At 46.4% G+C, this 17758-nt stretch overlaps 1 pseudogene; it reads left to right on the top strand.

Moving 5' to 3' along the window:
- The first annotated feature begins 1257 nt into the window (after positions 1 to 1257).
- Positions 1258 to 16856, top strand: LOC131397949 (coatomer subunit gamma-1-like; annotated as a pseudogene).
- Positions 16857 to 17758: the final 902 nt, after the last annotated feature.

Consider the following 17758-nt stretch of genomic DNA (forward strand, 5'->3'; position numbering starts at 1 on the left):
CAGGGGCCTGGCTGACTAAGCAGGATCAGGAGCCAGGCAGTGGTATCCCTTCCTCAGCTCGGCCTTCAGAGGGTGACTGGGACTGCCTGGCACAGCCTCAAAGAGGCCTGCCCTGTGATCCCAAGAAGGGGCCGCCCGTGTGCTTCTGGGTGGCTTGGCTGGCTCAGGGCCTTCTGCGCCTGGAGCCCCAGGCCGAGCCCACGGAGCTGCACGACCAGTTGCAGGGATGAGGCTTCCTCGCTGGGCCTGGGCATCCTGCAGACCCCGTTCTTCCCAGTGACCTTGTGGCTGCCTTGCTCTGTTTCTGCTGTGCGCCTGAATATCAACTGTCTCTTTTCCTCCTTGAAGTCTCTCCTGAGTTTTCCTAAGGGGTGCCTGGCTTGGCCACGGCTTGGGACCAGCAGTTGTGGGAAGTGCCTCTCCATCCTGAGAGACACCTTTCCAAACACAAGAACACAGAAAGACCTTATCAGGGACTCATTTTACCCTTGGAGGGAAAATGGCCAAAGAGCTCAGGGAAGGTTCTCAGGACTCTAGTGTCACCCTACCACGCTCGTTGCCCCAATGCTCCAATCTTCCCTAACCCTAGTAGCATGATCAAGAAGAGGACAGTCGCTTGGGGACGGCAGGATCGACTCAGCTGCAGACCTTATGGCCCACTCATGACTGCCCCACTGCCAGCTGAGCTGTCTGTCTCTTTTGGCCTACCAGCACTTCACCTCCTGGCTTCTGCTTTTTTCCTGGGAAGTGGGTCCCCAGCGGCTGGGCTTGGGGCTGGGCGTGGGGCGAGGGGCATCTTCCGGACCAGGGTTTTTCCTTGGTAAGCGCTCCTTCTCTTCGTCTCTCTCTCCCTCCCTTTTTTTTTAATTTTACTTTTTTCAGGCTTGTCTCCAACCTTCTCAGACCTCGGGTTGGCGCTCTGCACGGTTCGCCTTGTGGTCCTGCATAGGATATTCTTGATCGTGACCCCTCTGGGGGTTCTTCCTGAGGGCCAAAGCATGCCTGGTGGTCATGGTCAGTCTGGGAATCTCCAAACACTGCCTCAGAAGCACACTCTCTCTCTCTCCATCTCTTCTTTTGCTGGATCCCAATGCCACAGGTGTGCGATGCGATCTTTCTCTCCTCAGTGCTTGTGTTGGCTCTTCACTCTTTCCCATGATCCTGTGCTCCTATGCTAGGATGCACTCGTTCTGTCCCAGTGGGTTCACTTTTCCTTCAGCTGGGTCTCACCTGTTCTTCAGCCTTTCTGCTCACGTCATGGCTTCTGTTCTGGTAAGTAATCAGTATTTTTTAAAATATCTTAGTAGCACTACCAAAACCCCATGCAAATCAGCCCCCACTCATACAAACGGAATTCACCTAACGTACAATTAATATCATATTTGTTTTGGGATAACCCGTGTGCCAAGCACAGTAATGGTCCTTAATATGAACGTGCCTGGGCCTCAGACATGGAAAGTGACTTGATTCCAGCCGTAAACAGAAACTGTCTCAGAACTGGGGCAGATTTGCCCCACAGACAAGTTTTACCTGGATTGTGCAAGGTTTTAAGCATTTCAAATTAGTAGCCGTTATTTCAAAATCAGGAACAACCACTCCATCTCCACAACAGAGTTCCGATTTCTCTTGAAATCCTGTAAGTTTTGGCCACACTAAGCTTAGTAGAATTTCCCTCTATGGATGGGACAGACACTATCCTTTCCCCACCGTTCCCATCCAGCCTGCTTCGTGTTGCCAGGTTACATGCCTAGCACCTCTTCATATCTCAGTTGCCACTTCTGTCACTAAAGTCTGTGAGTAGAAGTACACAGATTTGGTCTGGGATCTTCTGACTCTCCACTGCCCCATTTTGCCTTTTTTTTTTAATTATGGTAAAATACATATGACATAAAATTTACCATCTTAACCACTTTTAAGTGTGTAGTTCAGTACTGTTAAGTATTTTCACGTTGTTGTCTATCTAATCTCCAGAACTTTTTCATCCTGCAAAACTGAAACTCTGTACCTGTTAAACAGTAGCTATTTCCTCTTCCCCCATTCCCTGGCAATCTCCATCCTACTTTCTTTCTCTATGAATTTGACTACTCTAGATATTTTATATATGTGGAATCATATAGTATATGTCTTTTATGTCTGGCTTATTTCACTTTGCATAATACCCTCAAAGTTCATCCATGTTGTAGCATGAGTCAGAATTTCCTTCCTTTTGAAGAATGAATAATATTCCATTGTATGTATAGACTACGTTTTGTTTACCAACTCATCCATGGATGGACACTTCGGTTGCTTCCACCTTTTGGCTATTGTGAATGATGCTGCTATGAACATGGGTGTGCAAATATCTCTTCGAGACCCTGGTTTCAATTCTTTGGGGTATATACCCAGAAGTGGAATTGCAAGATCTTACAGTAATTCTATTTTTTAAATTTTTTTAAGGAACTGCCATTCTGTTTTCCGTAGCATCTGCACCACACTTTCTGCCTTTTATTTCAAAGTTAGGAAGAATAGTAAGACCCAAAGTGTTTCTATTAAACCATCTATTGTTAAATCTGGAAGGGCCACAGTGAGCATCCAGTCCAAGGCTTTTGTTTTACACAAAAAGGAGACAGAGGCCTAGAGAACCAGGTCCCTTGCCTCCAGGTTTTGTGTTTAGACCACTGTCCCTGCTCGTGGTTAGGCTCTGGGCCCCACAGCTCATTTCTGCAAAGAGCAGCCTCCTTGCTCAGCTCAACCCCTCCTGCTGCAAGGTGGCTTTGAGTATAAGCGGGCCGTCGTGGACTGCATCATCAACATCATTGAGGAGAACTCAGAGAGCAAGGAGACAGGGCTGTCACCCCTGTGCGAATTCATGGAGGACTGCGAGTTCACTGAGCTGGCTACTCACATCCTGCATCTCCTGGGCCAGGAGGGGCCCAAGACCAAAAACTCCTCTAAGTCATCCACTTCGTCTATAACTGAGTGGTCCTGGAGCACAAGGAGGTCCTGGCAGGTGGGTCTGAGCAGGGCTGAACTTGGGCTTTTAGCTTCATCGTGAGTAGACTGCCCTAGCAAAGGGGCTGGAGCCCCCAGTGGGGACATGGGCACTTGGTGTTCTTGCCTCACAGGCTCAGTTTTATATAATATTGTAGGAAGGACCAGCGATGCTTAGATGTCATCTAGTGGAATGGTTCTTCTTCTTTTTTTTTTGTGAGGAAGATCGGCCCTCAACTAACTTTCAATGCCAATCCTCCTCTTTTTGCCGAGGAAGATTGGCCCTGGGCTAACATCTGTGCCCATCTTCCTCTACTTTATATGGGATGCTGCCACAGCATGGCTTGACAAGCGGTGCATCAGTGCACCTGAGATCCGGGCCTGCAAACCCCGGGCCGCGAAGCAAAGCGCATGCACTTAACCGCTACACCACCGGGCTGGCCCCTAGTCGGTTGGTTCTTAACCTCTCTAATTTGTTTTGTTGATTTTTTTTTTGTTTCACTATATGTTAGTGTTAAACTTTTTTTTTTTGCTGTGCAAGGTTTGTCCTGAGCTCACATCCACTGCCAATCTTCCTCTTTTTGTATGTGAGCCGCCACCACAGCATGGCCACTGACAGGCAATTGGTGCATGTCTGTGCATGGGAACCGAACCTGGGCTGCTAAGTGGAGCACGCTGAACTTAACCACTAGGCCACGGCCCTAGCTTTTTTTAAAATAATAGCTTTATTGAGTTATAATTCACATACCATAAAATTCTCTTTTAAATGAGCATACAATTCAGGGTACTAACATCATACTCTTAATTTTATTTTTAATTCACTCTTCTTTTCTTCTGTTGCCCACTGGACAGATTTTTCTCTTTCAGCAATTGATATTCATTAAGTAATAGCTCATTTTCTCATTGTATTCATCTGAAACTTAAACTGAAAATTGAGGCCATTTGGATACAGAAGCTGAGAAGCCTGACCTCGTGGCCAGCTTCTGTGGCTTCAGCATAGTTAATGCTGGAAATGGCTCCTAGAACTGGAGAATGGGGCTGCCTTCTCCATGAAACAGATGAGGAAGTTGAAGCCGGGTGGTGCTAAGATCCACCCAGAGCCACTCACTGCGTCGGCGGTGGTCTGGGCCTCTTGGGTCGGGACTGCTGGCTCCAGGGCTCTTCTGCCCGAAGACCCATTCTGAGAACTGGAAGTGCCCAAGCAGTGAGCTGTCAGATACATCAGGTCAATCACATTTGCGTCATAAACACAAGTGCTGTTAGTGCTCTGGCCAAGCTTGGACTGCAGAATGAAGAGCTGTTACCCAGAATCTTTGTGTTATTGAAGAGGTAAGTCTGGGCCAGAGGGCCCTGGTGGATGACAGTGTTTCCTTGGGCCCAGGTGGCTTTCCTTTGTCTCTTTTTAACTAAAAAGTGGGAGAAAAGTTATACAACTATGGACTGTAAGTAAAAAATAGAAAGCATAGAAAAGCAAGAAAAACAACGTCATGCAAAAATCCCTCCACCCAGACATGACCATTATTAAATTGAGTTATTTTCTTTTTTAAAAAACAACTTTATTGAAATATAATTCATGAACCATACAAATCACTCATTTAAAACGTATGTGATGGTTTTTAGTATATTCACAGAGTTGTGCAACTGTCACCACAATCTAAGTTTAAAACATTTTTATCACCCCAGAAAGAAACTCTGTTTCCATTAGTAGTCACTTCTCCCTCCCCTCAAACCTCCCTCCCCGCAGCCCTAGACAACCAGTAATCTACTTTCTATCTCTAGGGATTTGCCTATTCCGGACATTTCATATAAATGCAATCATACAATATGTGGCCTTTTGTGTGTCTGGCTTCTTCACAATGTTTTCAAGGTTCATTCCTGTTGCAACATGTTCCAGTACTTCATTCCTTTTTATTGCCAAAAAACATTTCATTGTATGTATAGACCACATTTGGTTTGTCTATTCATCAGTTGATGGACATTTGGGTTGTTTCCACTTTTTGGCTCTTGTGAATAATGCTGCTATGAAATTCATGTACTGGTTTTTGTGTGACATGTTTTCACTTCTTTGGGGGATATATCTAGGAGTGGAATTGTTGGGTCATATTAAATTCTTTTTTGACATATACTGTTAGATACAGGAAATTGCCTCCCTTACTGGGTGGGCTTAGGGAGTGGGTCCAGGGAATATAAATATGGCCACCTCTTAGTTAATTCATTAGAGTCTTATGGGCCCCTCTGTACATGTGATGCCTTGATACCACATCTGGGGCCTGAGCTGTTGGAGCTTAAGGAGACCTTCTTCCTCTTACCACCTTGTGATGAAGCCCTGCAGGATCCTTGTGGGGGCCCAGTCAAGAGTACCCTGTGTTTCAGCTGCAGGTGTGTGATTGATGATGACAGTGAAGTAAGGGACTGAGACACTTTTATTTATTTATTTATTTATTTATTTATTTTGGGTGAGGAAGATTGGCCCTGAGCTAACATCCGCTGCCAATCTCCCTCTTTTTGCTGAGGAAGATTGGCCCTGGGCTAACATCTGTGCCCATATGGGATGCCGCCACAGCATGGCTTGACAAGTGGTGCATCAGTCTGGGCCCAGGATCCAAACCTGCGAACCCCGGGCCGCTAAAGTGGAACGCGCACACTTAACCGCTATGCCACCAGGCTGGCCCCGAGACTGAGCCACCTTCTATCTCAATGTCCTAGAGCAGAAGCAGAAGGCCCTCAATGCAGGCTATATCCTAATATCCTGAATGGTGAGTCTTTCCCTCCCTGTCTTTGACCCAGCCGCCTCTCGGAGCTGTGGCTCTTCTCGTCATGCCAGAGCAGGCACACCCTCCTTTGGCAGGGGAAATCTGAGCAAGAGCTCTTGGCTGGACTTTCATGGCATCTTCATGGCATCGTTGTGACCTCAGGAGACCATGGGTCATGCGGTTCACACCAGTGTGGGTGGAAACAGCCCAGTGAATTGAAACACTAGTCATTCATACAAACCTCTGTGGTATTTGCATAGTACTTTACCCTTTTTAAGTCACTCTTGTATATACTTTACTCCCCACACCAATTCTATGAAGGAGGATGTAGATAAGAAAGTGGAGGCTCAGAAGGTTAGGTGGTTTCTCAAGGTCATACAACCTAGTCCCCAGGGCCTCAGTCTTCTATGGTGGATCTCTGGTGCTCATTCTACCATGTGTTCCAGGCAGAGTGACCTCTCTCCCACTGGCCTCTAGGTCTAACCATGTCCATTCCTGGTCTGGAGAGGCTCTGCAGCAGTACACTCTAGAACCATCAGAAAAACCTTTTGACTTCAGGTCTGTGCCCCTGGCCACCATGCCCATGGCAGAGCAGAGAATAGGTAAGTAACACCTGTGCTCCTTTCAGAGGCCCTCAGGTCCGTGCCTCTGTTGGAGGGTCTGTGTTGGCCGTGAAGCCACTAAACCTAACCAGGAGGAATGGGGTTGTGCTGGAAAGAGGGAATAATCCTTTCTCCCCCTGGCTGCAGGAAATGGAGATACGGACACACAAACACTTGCTCTCTTTCTCATATATTCTGTACTTTAAACTCTCTCAGGAGGATAGGAAATTATAATCCCTAAGTAATAGCACTGTGGTCAACACCACGCTGCCCCATTACTGGAGTTGTTGGTCACTACGTGTCTTTGCTCCTGCCAAAAGCACCCCCATCACAGCAGCCAAGCAGCATGAGAAAGTGGCAGCCACCCGGCAGGAGATCTTCCAGGGTGAGTAGCAGTGCTCAGTGGGGTCTTTGGGACCTGGACTTGGTCTCCTCAACTTTAGGGTAGCTGCTTTCCCCAGGAGAACTAAGAGTAAGAACTGTCCGTTGTGGGGTCTGTCCTGAGTGCTGGGCCCTGAGAGTACTTTAGACAGCACATTCAACTCTCCAGTGGAGGTTATTAGGTCCATTTGGTATCTGAGGAATTGGAAGTTTAGAGAAAGTGATTTTCCCAAGGTAGCACAGAAGAGAGTGGAGGGGCTGGAATTAAGACCCAGACCAAACTGGCTCAGAGCTGCCACTCAGCCTTGGTTCTGAGGACTCAGGTCCCTGGAGCCCAGGCAAGTTCAGAATGTCTGATTCAGCAGAGTTCAGTCCAAAGACACTGGTACTTTTTCTTGGATTCCAGATGTGTTCAGTCCACGTTGTCTTGTAAGGCTTTGTTTAGATATTCATCTATTCCTCTGGTCTTGCATTTTTTAAGGGGAGAGCTGCGTATCTAATTGCCAGACCATTTTATCCATTGACTTCCTACCTTCAAGGACTAGCACATACTCCTCTTCCTTCGTGAAGCCCTCCCTGATCTCCTAAGCTCATCACTCCTACCTCAGCTCCTCTGTCTTCTCTTAAATAGTTCTGTGTGGTTCTCCACATGTATTTTTATTTATTTCTCACAGCATTTAGCACAGTGGTTTCCTTCCTTACAGTAGGCTCCCAGTTATTGTTGAATTAAATTAAATCCCCCTTTTTCCATTCCATTCCAGAATACTGTCTTCTGTCAACATATTATTTTTCAGATTCAGCAAAACTAGGATCCTGACCTAACTGGGATCACTCTAACCCAAAACTTTTCCTTCTGTGTTAGTTTCCTCTTGCTGCTATCACAAATTATCACAAACTTAATGGCTTAACACAACACAAATTTATTATCTTACAGTTCTGAAGTCACAAATCCGAAATGGGTTTCACGGTGTTGGCAGTGCTGAGCTCCCTCTGGAGGCTCTAGGGAAGAATCATCTCCTTGCCTTTTCTGGTTTCTGGAGGCCACCTACATTCCTTGCCTAGTGACCCCTTCCTCCATCTTCAAGCCAGCAGCATAGCCTCTTCAAGTCTCTCTGACTCTGAGCCTTCTGCCTCCCTCTCATAAGGACCCTTGTGATTACATTGGGCCCACCTAAACAATCCAGGGTAATCTCCTCATCTCAAGATCCAACTTAATCATATCTGTAAAGTCCCTTTTACCATGTGACATAACATACTCACAGGTTCTCGAAATTAGCTCATAGACATCTTGGGGGCCATCATTCTGCCATATCTTCCAAAGGAGACTCCTCCTGAGCCTCTTACAGGGTATCAGTTCCATTTTTAAACCATCTTCCAAAGCCTAACATTTATTATCACATAAGTGCCAGGAATTTTGCTAGATCTTGACATTTATTGCCTCCTTTATCTTTGCAACAACCTTGTAAGCAAGATTATCATATCTATTTTATTGATGAAGAGTCTGAAACTCAGAGGCATTAACTGATAGCTACTAGCAGAATCCCCCAGGTAGTTAGTGCCAGGTCTAGAAACTTGATGCCCAGTGAAATCAATTCCCATAGAAAAGCACTCTGATGGCTGATGATTATGGTGGCCAGAAGTTCCTCCTAATATCTAAGCTGGTTCTTTCTGGGCTTTTTATTGCCTGCACATTCATTAGATACAGTCCTTTGGGCTGCAGAGGGCTAAAGCAGTCACATAGGCTGACTTTTGGGGGGAGAAAGCAAAATAATAACAATAATGCCTCTATCCCTGAAACATGATTTTTTTTTTTATTTTATTTTTTGGTGAGGAAGATTAGCCCTGAGCTAACATCCTTTGCAAATCCTTGTCTTTTTCTGAGGAAGATTGGCCCTGGGCTAACATCCGTACCCATCTTCTTCCACTTTATATGTGGGTAGCCTGCCACAGCATGGCTTGATATGCAGTGCGTAGGTCCGTGCCCAGGATCCAAACCTGCGAACCCTGGGCCGCCCAAGAGGAGTGTGCAAATTTAACCACTACGCCACTGGGCCAGCCCCCCGAAACATGAATTGAGTACCTACTAAGTACAGGGCAAAATAGCAGATCCCTGGTCCCAGGGCACAATTCCTATCCTTATAGAGTTCAATTTAATTGGGAAAACAAGTTGAAAATCTTAGCATAGTGGTCTTCAAATATCAGTGTACCTAAGAGTCATCTGAGGAAACTTGTTAGAAATGCAGATTCCTTGGTCCTGAACCCAGAGATTCTGATAGAGCAGATTTGGGATGGGCCCAGGAATCTGAGTTTTTAACAAGCTCTCACCCCCAGGTAAATCTGACACAGGTGATCCTTGCCTACAGTTTGAGGAATCCTGCACCTGCCGTAGAACAGGGAAGAGAGCAGCAGCTGTAACCACCATAGGTGGACGCCATGTGCAGACAGCTGCCAGATGCCTCATTCACCTGGATGGGCCAGAGGGCCCAGCCCAGTGCTGGACCCTGGTTATGGCGTGTAGGGCTAGGCCTTACCAGATGCCCAAAGACCACTCTAAGTTGGGTTTTCTGCAATATGCTGAATCTGAAACATCTCCTTATTGGCCGTTTGTCTTAATTGACAAATGTATGGGACCAGTTTATTCTTTTGCCTGATTCTGTGGCTACAACAGCATTCATCTCATCCTCTTAGTCTTTTCCTAATCTCTACCTTCTTTTATTTTATTTTATTTTTTTAAACATTTTTTTGTGTGTGAGGAAGATCAGCCCTGAGCTAACATCTATTGCCCATCCTCCTCCTTTTTTTTTCCCCCAAAGCCCCAATAGATAGTTGTATGTCATAGTTCCACATCTTTCTAGTTGCTGTATGTGGAATGTGGCCTCAGCATGGCCGGAGGAGCGGTGCGTCAGTGCACGCTCGGGATCCGAACCCGGGCTGCCAGTAGTGGAGCGCGCGCACTTAACCGCTAAGCCACGGGGCCGGCCCTCCACCTTCTTTTAAGAATCCTTGCTGAGCTAAAGTTGAAGGAGTCTCCAAATGGATTAGGCCTAGGACAGTGGGGTCTCCCAGTCAGTTTATCGTTTCTGAGGTCTTTCATGGAAAGAGAGGAGGAGAGTGTTCATGGTGGGTGGTACAACTTGAACGAAGTTAAAGAGATGAGAAAATGCATCTATATATTTAGGAAATAGTGAATAAACAGTTGTATAAACATATCCATCCATCTCAATAAAGTGAAAGACCTTGAGAATCAGGCATGAGCATTTATTAGAAGCCATCACAAGTTGGTCTGGGAATTGAAAAGCTTAGTAAATGTGTGGCCTCTGGGTTTCAGAGTAGTTGGAGGCAGCGCCAGTGTTCCATGGGCTGGGGCCCCTCTTCAAGTCCTTGCCTGAGCCTGTGGCCCTCACTGAGTCAGAGACAGAGTATGTCATCCACTGCAGCAAACACACCCTCACTGACCACATGGTATTCCAGGAGAGCAGGGAGGGCTGAGGCCTTGCTGGGGCCCGGCCCAGGGAGTAGTCCCAGGGCTGACGGCTCCTATAGGGTTATGGCACCCCCACACTGTGTTGGTTGGGAGCCCAACTTGCTGACAGGATCTGCCACCAGCTGGTATGTCTCTTGCACCGTTGACCTAGGGCCTCTCTGGCTCCTGAGTGTCAGCATGGAGACGGGGAGCCTGGGCAGGAGGACTGGAATGGGAGTCATTTTGGCCCATGGGGTGAGAGGTAGGACCTGGCTCTTCCTCTGCAGCAGGGCTTGGACCTAGAGCAGTGTCTAAGCAACCCCTCTCCTCCTTGGTCCAGTTTGACTGCACAAACACACTCAATGACCAGACTTTGGAGAATGTCACGGTGCAGTGGAGCCCACTGAGGCCTGTGAGGTGCTCTGCTACGTGCCTGCCCAGAGCCTTCTCTACAACCAGCCTGGGACCTGCTACAACTGGTGGCACTGCCTACAGAAGCCCCCACAGCTGGTAAGCCTCTCTCCAGATACAACCCTGGCCTCGTGGGAGCCCTTGGGATCAGGATGAGGTGGGGCAGCTTGTGTACTAGCCATTGGTCTCCCGTGAAAGCTTCAGCTCCTTGATTTTAGTCCTGAGAATAAGAATGATGGCTAAGTCCTGGGTACTTTTCATACATTATTTCATCCTCATAGAGGACCTAAACGGATGAGTACTGCTATCCCTATTCCTAGATGAGGAAACTGAGATTCAGGTGAAATGACTTGTCTAAGTTCACATGGCTGATAAGAGGCAAATCCCAGGTCTCTCTGGTTCTCAAACTAGTACGCTTTCATTATACCAGGAAAGTACAAAGACAGACACAAATACTGAAACATCCCAAATCCACTCCTCCCAAGGAAGCCACCAGCTCATTCTCCAGGCCTTGGACAGTGGGCCTATGACTATCACATGGACATAGCCATCCTGCAGCATCTCTGCTTCCTTTTTTCTTCCTTCCCCATGAGGGGACTCCTTGGACCCATGACTTGATTCTACTGCCCTTCTACAAGGTAGCTGTTCCCTATGCAGACTTGTGGGTTTAGATGGCATGTTGCTGCTACTGATAATGTAGCAGGGACCTAGAGAGCAGGCTATGGCCACCTGCCCTCTGGAGGAGCTCGTCCCCCGCAGTGCCTGGGGACATCGTGACCACCCAGTCTTTCTTCCCTGCAGTGGCCTGCACATTTAGCTGCATGATGAAGTTCACTGTCAAGGACTGCGACCCCACCACAGGGGACACTGATGATGAAGGCTATGAGGATGAATATGTGGTAAGAAGCTAGTGTCAAGTGGCTCAATTTTGTGCCTGAGGCTGCAGAGCAACTCCCTACTGGAGCTGACAACCAGACTTGAAGAATTTTCTTGCTGTTTTTGGCTTTACAGCTTTCTTTGAAAGAAACTTTTTTTTAACTTAAAAAAAATAGGGACGGGCCGGCCCGGTGGCGCAAGCGGTTAAGTGCACGGGCTCCGCTGCGACGGCCCGGGGTTCGCCGGTTCGGATCCCGGGCGCACACCGACGTACCACTTGTCGGGCCATGCTGTGGCGGCGTCCCATATAAAGTGGAGGAAGATGGGCACGGATGTTAGCCCAGGGCCAGTCTTCCTCAGCAAAAAAAAGAGGAGGATTGGCAGATGTTAGCACAGGGCTGATCTCCTCACAAAAAAAAAAAAAAAAAAATAGGGACTGGCCGGGTGGCATAGTCGTTAAGTTTACACACTCCACTTTGGTGGCCCTGGGTTCGCAGGTTCAGATCCCAGGTACAGACCTATGCACTGCTCATCAATCCATGCTGTGGGGGCGTCCCACAAAATAGAGGAAGATAAGCACAGATGTTAGCTCAGGGCCAATATTCCTCAGCAAAAAGAGGAAGATTGGCAACAGATGTTAGCTCAGGGCTAATCTTCTTCACCAAAAAAAAAAAAAAACATGCTGCTGTGTAAAAAGAAAACTTGAGAAATATAAAAACAAAGTATAAACAAACAAGAAAACATTACCCATAGTCTTTAGGAGTTTTTTGCAGGGGGAGTTGTACAGTTGAGGTCGTTCTGTACATAATACATCTTACTGTTTTCACTTAAAACTATAGTTAAGTATTTTCCTGTGCCATTACAAATACTTCATAAACACAATTTTTAATGACTGTGAAATACTCTGTTTTATAGATATAGCTCACTGGACTGTGTATTCCCTTAATGTTGGGCATTTGGGATTCCAAATTTTCACTATAAATGCTGCATTCAACATCCCTTTAGGTGCAATTTTTTAATTTTATCTTATTGAGGTCATATTGGCTTACAGCATTGTGTAAGTTTCAGGTGTCCATGACTGTATTTCAGTTTCTGTATAGACTGCATCGTGTTCACCACCAACAGTCCAGTTTTTATCCATCACCATACATAAGTGCCCCTTTACCCCTTTCACCCTTCCCCCACCCCCTTGTCCTCTGGTAATCACTAATCTGTTCTTATCTATGTGTTTGTTTATTTTCCACATATAAGTGAAATCATAAGGTATTTGTCTTTCTCTATCGGACTTATTTCACTTAGCATAATACCCTCAAGGTCCATCCATGTTGTCACAAATGGCACGATTTTGTCTTCTTTATGGCTGAGTAGTATTCCGTTGTATACATATATACACCACATCTTCATCCATTCATCTGTTGGTGGGCACTTGGGTTGCTTCCATGTCTCGGCTATTGTGAATAATGCTGCAATGAACATAGGGGTGCATATATCTTTTTGAATTATTGATTTCACGTTCTTTGGATAAATACCCAGTATGGAAATAGCTGGGTCATATGGTATTTCTATTTTTAATTTTTTCAGAAATCTCCATACTGTTTTCCATAGAGGCTGCACCAGTTTGCATTCCCACCAGCAGTGTATGAGAGTTCCTTTTTCTCCACGTCCTCTCCAACGCTTGTTATTTCTTGTCTTGTTAATTATAGCAATTCTGATGGGTGTGAGATGATATGTCACTATAGTTTTGATTTGCATTTCTCTAATAATTAGTGATGTTGAGCATCTTTTCATGTGCCTGTTGGCCATCTGTATATCTTCTTTGGAAAAATGTCTTTTCATATCCTTTTCCCATTTTTTGATCAGGTTGTTCATTTTTTTCTTGTTTGGGTGCAAATTTTTATCTGCATTTCAGGTTATCTCCTTAGGATAGATTCCTAGAGATAGAATAATTGGGTCAAAGGATAAGCAGGATTTTAAGATTTTTGATTTATTTTGTCAAATTGCTTTCTAGAAAAACTGGGTCAGTTTGCATCTGCTGGGTAGTCCTTTGATGCACTGAAATAGCCCTTCAAATTCCACCTCTCTGAGCTTGGATGAAACTGAGTGCAAGCTCATTCTGGGGTTTGACCATAGGGCAGTTGCTCAGTGCCATCTGAGTGCAGATTGTTATTCTCAGCCCATGGATGGACATTGTTAGAGCTCCTCATGGCTAGAGGGACAGTCACGGTGGAAGACAACTGACATGCACAGACAGTCTGTGTCATCCTAGAGCCATTGTTGAGGAGGGGACTTCTCTGAGCCAACAATGACCCTACGGGCAGGAACTGCCCTAGGACCAAGTGAGCTCCTTGGGAGAGCTGGGTCTGAGGCAGTGTTCCTACTGTGGGAGCTGAGTACTACTTATGTGCACCTTACACATCCAGGGTAGGGGCTCAGTGAAGATCTGTTGGGTGAATGAATGGGGAACCTTTACATACAGTCAGTCCAAGGTGTGGGGAAATATTATGTGCCAAGTTCAGGGAGGACACAGCTTATATGGAAGGGGGGATCCAGTATATGTCAGGCCGAGAGGACACAGCTGAGGTGGGGGGAGGATCTGCTGAGTCACAGGAGTGACAGAGCCATAGGAGGCAGACCTCTGTGAGTGGTCTGAGTGAGTGTGAGCAGACCTTATGCTCCTGTGAAGTCCCGGATCCTTGAACCACTGATTCTAGGCGGGCTTCAGAAGGGATGTGATCTTGCAGCTGACACCCTAAGGGGAGTACTTGGTCCGGGTGTTTTCCGATGAAGGGACACCACTTTCCTGTGAGCACCTTGAAGACAGGTAACCGGTCAAGTTGCTGCATGTCCCCAGAGCCTAGCACAGTGCTTAGCGCCCAGCAAGCACCTGCTGAATGTGTTTCAGGAAGGGATGAGCAGTGAGTTCAGAGCAGAGGCCTAGAGGTGTATAGAGCAGGGAGTTTCTCCCCTCAAAGTATGTCCCTAACTTCCCCCTCCAACTCCCCAGCTGGAAGACCTGGAAGTCACTGTAGCCGATCACATCCAAAAGGTCATGAAGCTGAACTTCGAAGCAGCTTGGGATGAGGTAGGAAAGGAGTTTGTGAGGGAGGAAACATTCATCTAGTTAACCATCAAGACACTTGAAGGTAAAATCCCTGGCTACTGTTGATGTGCTTCTCCTCTTTCTCCCCTCCCCACTCCCTGCCCCCCAAGGATCCAGGGCCATGTCTAGAGCATATAATTCAGATGCCACTTCATTAAAAGCCCCTCAGAGCAGTGTTAGGGGATGGGGGAGTGGTGGTGGCACAAAAGGGAGACAGGATCTATGGTTTGATGATACTGGGATTTCTCCCTACTGAGGCTGTGGGCAATATTGTGAAGTTGCTGGGGATGCACCCTGGTGAGAGGACGGACAAAGTGCCAAATAACAAGAACACCCACATGCTGCTCCTGGCTGGCAAGCAGCGTTTCTGGGTGGGAAGGGCCTGGATAGCTCGCAGCCTGGATGCCACTGCAATCTGGGAATGCACTCCCACTGAGAACACGGGGATTCAAACTTTACAGCACTGAAAATTCACCAGGTGAAAAAAGACCTGCAGTGAAATGTCTCCCTCCCGACCCTTGCTGCCAGTCATCCAGTTCCCTTCCACAGGCAACCAATGTCACCGTTACAAACAATGCCGGCTCGTCCTTCCAGTGATTTTATGGATAGAAAAGCTGATACAGACATATTTCCCTTTTTTAACTCAAATGTTTATGTACAAATAGTATACATACATTGTTCTGCACTTTGCTTTTCATGTGACAGTGCATCTTGGAGATCTTCCCTATCGGTACATACAGTTTCCTCATTCTTTCTTTTTTTTTTAAATTGTGGTAAAAATATATGTAACATAAAACTTACCATTTTAACCATTTGTAGATGTAAAGTTCAGTGGCATTAAGTACATTCACATTGTTGTGCAATTATCACCACCATCCATCTCCAGAACTTTTTTATCATCCTAAACCGCATCCTCATTCTTGTTTGTAGCTGCTTCATATCCCACTGTTTGATGCTCCATATGTTACAGAACCGGCCATATTGATGAATGGTTTAGATTGTTCCAGTCCTTTGCTATTACAGACAGGGCTACAGGGAAGAATCCCAGACATACACATATACATATATACACATATACTTCATTTTGCTCATGTGCACTGAGGATATCTATAGGATAAATTTCCCAAGGCATTACCAGGTCAAAGTGCATTTCTCATTGTGATAAATATTTCCAGTTGCCTTCGATAGGAATTGTATGCCTTTCCTCCCATACTCTGGACAACACAGTATATTATCATATTTTATGATCTTTGCCAGTCTGGGTGAAAAATGGTATCTTAGTGTAGTTTTATTTTACATTTCTTGATTGAATAAAGTATATTGAATAAAGTTAAGTATCTTCTCAAACGTGAAGTGCCATTTGTATTTCCCTTTCTGTGAATTGTTTTCATATCCTTCGTCTAATTTTCTACTGGGTTGGTTGGTCTTTTCTAATAGGAATGGGATTTTAAGCATTCATCATGGAAATTTTCAAACATATGCAAAAATTGAATAGCATAATGAACCTCCATGTGCTCATCTTCCAGCTTCAACTACTAACAGCATCTGTACCCCTACTCCTTCTCCTCCCCCCAGATTATTTTAAAGCAAATTCCAGATAAAGCATTTTGTATGTACATGTGTCTGTATCTGTATGTTTCTTTAAGAGATAATGACCTTTCATTTAAGCGGGGGCAATACAGTTATCATACCTATAACGGTGAACAAAAGGAAATGGGAGTTTGGTTTTGCTGAGTGTTTATAAACAGGGTTGGGAGGGAGCTATGCTTCAGTGCCCTGCTCACAGCTGACAGCCCCCAAGCCCAGTCCCCTGGGTCTTGCAGACACCTGTTCTGCGGTTTTGTCATGTGGGGCTGTCCCTTCATCTGTGCTCTTAGATTCAACCAATGTGTGAGAAGCCTGCAACATCAGATACAAGCCTTACATGTTCATTAATTCATTTGAGATTGGCAGAATCTTGAAATCATTTTGTGTTACTCCTCAGCTTTGTAGCTGAGGATACCACAGCTCAGAGAGGTAAAGTGACTTGCACAGGGCCTCAGGGCTTTCAGCCCAGCTCTCCTGGTTCCAGGCCCACTCCCATTGCACTGCACCAGAGCTGCCCCGATCAGCTGCTGCCAACGCCACCCTCAGCCTAGCTCTGCCGCCCCCTTCTGCTTTGCACACTTGTACTTCCGGGGTGGTCATGACGTCCTGGTGCGCTCTCGCTGCTGCTTTTGGACACAGTAGCAATGCAGGTGACAGCCAGAAGTTCGGAGGAGCTGCCAGTAGACATCATCTTGGCATCTGTGGGCTAAGAGGCCAGCCTGCATAGGCCCTACTCCCACCCTTTTCCCCCCAATACTACACAGAAGTCACACCTTCCTCCTGAACCCAGTGGAAACTCCTTCTCAAGCCTCTCTATTCAAAAACAGTTGAAAAGGAAACATGGAGGATTCTTTATTATTGTTATTTAACTCCTGCCCCAGGACTAGGGGGTAACTTTTTATTTTTTTAAATAGGGGATGATTTTAGTTTGTCCTAGAGCTTGCTGCCGTGCCTGCAAGGGAAAGCACGTCACACATGAGTAAAATGCTCGCAACTCCTCTTGAATTTATCCCCCAAGACACTACCTTATCCCCATAAACAAGTTAGCATGTATTTATTGAATGACTGCTACTTCTGCAGACTCACGGTTAGGGTCTGCACCTTCCCCTTCGAGGCCTCCCCACCACCGAGAAGAACACCTGCTCTATCCCCACAGCCCTGTGGCTGCTGTACTTCCCATGGGGCAGGACTCTCTCCCACTCATCTCTGTGCAAGCCTCGTGCCCAGGAACAGGGGCAGTGCAGATTTCCTGAGGGAATGAGGGCAGGCGTGGAGTTCATGTGCTGATTCTTGCATTCTCACAACCAGCATCCTTTTCTAGGGTGAATGGAGGCCCCAGAGGGTTTGGGTCCATTACCTAGGCATTCCCTAGCATCAGGTCTGAGGTGGAGTGTGCACTGAGGTTCACCTGCTCCCAGTTCAATCCAATTCAGTGACCTCAGGGAGGGGAAGAACAGCCGTTAGAGAGCACTCTCTGTTGGCTGCAGATGCAGAAAGCCCTGGTTCATGTCCCAAGGGAGTAGGCTCAGAGGCCACCTCAGCTGCTCTTTTAATACCAACTTTGTGGCTGAAATACACCTGTAAAGCCTGTTTAAAAAAATCTAGGCCTCCCCTT

Source organism: Diceros bicornis, chromosome 34, assembly GCF_020826845.1.
Source record: "Diceros bicornis minor isolate mBicDic1 chromosome 34, mDicBic1.mat.cur, whole genome shotgun sequence".
Lineage (NCBI taxonomy): Eukaryota > Metazoa > Chordata > Mammalia > Perissodactyla > Rhinocerotidae > Diceros > Diceros bicornis.